Below are 5,269 nucleotides of genomic sequence, written 5' to 3'. Positions count from 1 at the left end.
ACCTATTGTATTCTATGCTACTTTCTCCCCACCCCCACCCCCCTCTCATTTATCTCTCCACTCTGCAGGTAACATGCCTCTACTCCTGATGAAGGGCTTTTGCCCGAAACGTCAATTTTCCTGCTCCTCGGATGCTGCCTGACCTGCTGTGCTTTTCCAGCACCAGTATAATCTACACTCTGGTTTCCAGTATATGCAGCCCTTGTTTTTACCTACCTATCCATTATCCCTATGTTTTGTCACTTGGCACCTAACTACTTTCCCAACCATTTCAGTAAGTTGCCTTCCCCTCCGTGGGCTTCTACCTTCATTGACAATCCTTATGTGGGACTTCATAAAATGCCTCTGGAAATCCATATAAACAGCATCCATCGACATCCCCCTCTCCACTACCTCAATCATTTCTTCAAAAGAAAAATTCAGTGACGTTTGTCCAGCTTGATCTATTTGTCATGAATCCATGCTAGCATATCCCTGATTAACTGAAACTTTTCAAGGTCTTCAGTTACCCTATCCTTGATTGTAGACGTTTACAATTTCCCTTACACAGATGTTGGGCTGATTGGTTTGTAATTTCCTAGTTTTTGTTTTACACCTTTCTTAAAAAGGGAGTGATTGTGAAATTTTCCAATCCAGAAGGGTGATAGTGTATCTAAGGAAATTATGAAAGATTACCGTTAGGGATGTCCACAACATGCTCCCCTACCTCCTTTAGCACCTTCAGATGGAAACTGTCAGATCGTTGAGATTTGTGACTCATTAATTTCATTAATTTCCTCATTACCAATGTATTACTTACTTTAATTTTGTTCAGTCTCTGCCCCCAATCCACTATTAATTTTCTCAGGACTTCTGGCAAGCCATCCTCTTTTCCTAAAAAGTAAAAGCCAGAAAACATTGTGTTAACTTTTTATTAGACTAGTTCCGTTTAATAGGTGCTTGATAGAACAAAAAGCATTGATTAATTTAATATACTTTTGAAAATTGTGTTAAGGAATAACACTTAGAAAATATACAATATACTGTGTGCTGCCAAAATGTAAGTGATTCACAGTTTTAAGAAGTCGCATTAACAAATGTTCGAGCAAATCTGGCTGCATCCTAATTAATAATAAATTAAAATGCCTCTGTCCATACTTGAGATATTTCAGATACAAGCCCATGGCTTCTAGAAAGCTCCATTGTAATTATCTTGTTGTGCTTCCTCAAAAAGCTAACCATTGAGCAAAGGTTGGATGTCTGACAAAAATAGGCATTTTCTGTCTTGATATTCATATAGCCTTCAAAAAAATTGAATGGACCATCTCTTTACTAGATGTAAAATATAGATTAAAGTAAATCAATCTGAGAGATGGTTGATAAAAAGGCTCCCTTTGAGGTTTAATATGTTTAATATCTTGACGCATGCAGAGTGACAGGTATAGCTCTGTTCCTATGGTGCACAATTGGAGAGTTAGACTCCAGTTAAAATTGTTGATAGAAATACAACTATCAAAAGGCATTCTTCCTTTATTGACATTAAAACCCCTAACATGTTCATTAATTGTTGCCAGATAATTTAACTGCAAAACACAACAATCTTACCACACCAGAAACCTTTCAAAGTCCCTCAGTATTCGATACACTGTACCTTTACTTAGTAAAGAGTGAATGAAGATTCAAATGTAAGGGAGGCTGTAGGGCTGAAATCTGATGGACCCACTTTAGCAGTGAACACGAGCTTCAACAACACTGTGACTGGCTAATATGAAGGTTGCTAACACCATGTAAATTATAGAGGAATATTGCCCAAACAATGGATGGAAGCCTGTGGCCACACTGACTGATGCCTAAGAAATGAAACTGGCTCCAAGTAGAAGGTATACTGCTGAAAAGCCCTCACAGTAACTCTAATTCTGCAGTTTAATGATTTCCTGAAATGTAGTCAGTCCCATCGGGATAAATTACCTGAACTGTGCAACAACCTGAGGGCATATAAACTGCACATGATCTCAGCATGCAATGGTTCTATTTGAGAGATGGATTGGCCATGCAGAAGTTCCGAGGGAAGGCTGGGACTTCCTCAGCTCTTAACAAGGTGAGCCTGGTATTAGATCCACTCACAACCTCAGCATTATAATTTTCAGACCTTCTCCAAGGTGTAGTTCTATCCAAAACCTAACTCCCTGATTTCTCTCCTGTCATTGAACCATCCTTGTAAATCTCTGAATCCTTTCAAGTTTCACAACATCCTTCCGATAGGAAGAGAGACCAGAATTGCACGCAAGAGACCAACAGTGGCCTAACCAATGTCCTGTGCAGCCGCAACATGACCTCCCAACTCCTATACTCAATACTCTGACCAATAAAGGAAAGCATACCAAATGCCTTCTTCACTATCATATCTACCTGCGACCCCACTTTCAAGGAGCAATGAAGCTGCACTCCAATGTCTCTTTGCTCAGCAACACTCCTGAGGACCTTACCATTAAGTGTGTAAGTCCTGCTAAGGATTGCTTTCCCAAAATGCAGCACCTTGCATTTATCTAAAGAAAAACTCCATCTGCCACTCCTCAACCCATTGGCCCATCTGATCAAGATCCCGTTGTAATCTGAGGTAACCTTCTTCTCTGTCTACTACACCTCCAATTTTATATCATCTGCAAACTCACTAACTATGACTCATATGTTCATATCCAAATTATTTACTTATTAAAATGATCAGCAGCCAGTCTGAATCCATTAGCTTATTGCTGTCAAATTAGTTTAAACCTATTGTCATTACTTTGCAAATCATATAGCAACATAGGGATAGGGTTTGACATAACTGGAAATGAAAAAAGGAAGAGTTTTTTTTACGACTGGAAGCTGATTCTTCATACTAGTTTCACAGTTGATAGGTTGCAAGTGTATCCAAAGGTATTTGCCATTATAAATGAAACTATTACGCAAATCCTCGTGTGGTAAAGTGAACATTAATGCCCAAAAGCCATGTTCAAGACGTTTGCTCAAAGAAACCTGTTGCTTTGTTCTGTTTTGGAGACATGATCACATATCTATATACTAATCTTTAAAAAAAATTGTCCTGGGACCTACATACATTTCTTACGGAGATTTCCCTAATTAATTATTTCCACAACACTATTACGTATATAATTGCCTGTGATCAAAGTTGGTTACGTTTAGAATACCTGGTGGTTATTTTTCCAAAGGATGAAAACTTGCATGAAAGTTACTTTATATCAACCTGTGCTGTGTTACGTGGAGTTGGAACAAAATGTTCCAGGATGTCTCCTGGCAAGTTTTAATGGTCTGTTTCAAACCTTCAGCAGCAAGTGAAGTTTAAACCATGATATAACTTTAAGAAACTCTTAAAGAAATTCTCGGCAATGACCAGTTTACTTCCAGTTAGTTGAAGTTCGGAGAGAACACGTATTTGCTAACCACCAAATTAACCGCTAAATAAAAACTAAATGAACTGCAGGAGCTGTAAATCAGAAACAAAAACAGAAGTAGCTGGAAAAGCTCATCAGGTCTGGCAGCATCTGTGAAGAGAAGTCAGAGTTAACGTTTCAGGTCAGGTGATCCTACCTCAGAACCCTTCTCCACAGACCTGCTGAACTTTTCCAGCAACTTTGGCTTTTGTTTGAAATTAACCGCTAATCTTATTAATAAGCATGATCAGAAAATTTAAACATCCATAATAATTCTGAGAGGTCATTCATAGCTGAAGTCTCAATGGGTCAATTTTCCCTGTATTTAGGTGCTAAAGAGCCTTTGAAGAGACTAGAAGTTTATACCAATTCTTAAAGTGAGGATCTGCATTAGCCAGTAAAAAGATTGCAGTCCAAATGAGGAACAGTTAGCACAGTTTTGATCTTTTCACCAAAGTAATCCAAAATCATGCCGTTGCCACCAATTGATACTGCTGCTAAAAATAAAAGCTTTACCGTGAATTTGTGCAATACTCTGTTAAAAACCTCGGTTGATGCTGCATGTTGTTTCTTGCAACAGCCACCAGGTGCTACTGTTGAGCAAGTTATTTCTCCCCCTCAATCTGATTTGCTGCTTCATTTCTGGCTGTGTATATTTATAGAGTAACTTTATTTGTCATTTCTACCATATACAGCGGGTACAGCAAAAATGAGACAGTGTTCCTCCAGGACCAAGATGCGGTGTGAACACAAGACTACATGCGAGTACAGCATTCACAGGGCAGCATAAACTGCAAAACATGCGATACAGCCCAGTAATTCCTGACAAGACAGTAGGCACAGTGGTGGACAAATTACAGTGTAATAATGAATGATCATTAATAAAATATTGTTTTAGCAGCAATTCAAAGAGTCGTTGAAAAAACGTAAATGGAATAGAGTGTGATCATATGGTGTTAAGGAGCCTGATGGCTTGGGGTAAGGAACTACTGCACAGTCTGGCCGTGAGAAACTGAATGCTCTGGTATCTTCTGCCAGACAGCAGGAGGAAGAGGAGTTTGAATGAGAGATGTGTGGGGTCATCCACAATACTCTTAGCCTTTCGGATGCAGAATGTGGTGTAGATGTCTGTTTTGGAGGGAAGAGAGACCCCGATGATCCTCTCAGCTGTCCTCACTATCCATTGTAGAGTCTTATGATCCAAGATGGTGCAATTCCCGAACAAGGCAATGATGCAGCAGCTCAGGGTTCTCTCAATGAACCCTCTGTAGAATGTGATGAGGATGGGGGATGGGGGAATGGGCTCCCCTCAATCAACGCAGGAAGTAGAGACATTGCTGGGCCTTTTGATTATGGAGATGGTGTTGAGGGATGAGATGAGATTCTCTGCCAGGAGAATCCAGTGAACGGCAAGAAATTTTCTGCTCTTCACGATCTCCATGGGGAGCCGTCGATGTCCAGTGGAGAGTGATTGTATTCTGGTGAATAAGGTTTAAGTTTTACTGTTTAAATTTAAAATTCTTTTCAACATTCATACAAACATCGGAGTTGGGGGGGGTGGGGTATAGAGACCATTTGGGTCCTATAGTCTGCTTTGTATTCAAAAGGATCATGGCTGATCTGATTGTGGCGTCAACTCTATATTCGCATCTATACTGATAGCTATTGACTCCCTTCTTATGTCCCCTCATTGGTGACCCTTCAACTAGGGGGAACAGCTATTTCCTATCCACTATGAGCCAGAGAAATGGGGAGGGGGAAGAGAGACCGGGAGGTAGAGCGGGGGAGAGTGGGAGAGAGAGAGAAGAGGGAAAGATGGCAGAGTAAAGGTGGGAGAGGAGAGAGAGAGCATGGGG

This window comes from Chiloscyllium plagiosum, chromosome 3, assembly GCF_004010195.1.
Source record: "Chiloscyllium plagiosum isolate BGI_BamShark_2017 chromosome 3, ASM401019v2, whole genome shotgun sequence".
NCBI classification, from domain to species: domain Eukaryota; kingdom Metazoa; phylum Chordata; class Chondrichthyes; order Orectolobiformes; family Hemiscylliidae; genus Chiloscyllium; species Chiloscyllium plagiosum.
The sequence above is the reverse complement of the archived record's forward strand: the minus strand, read 5'-3'. Positions refer to the sequence as shown.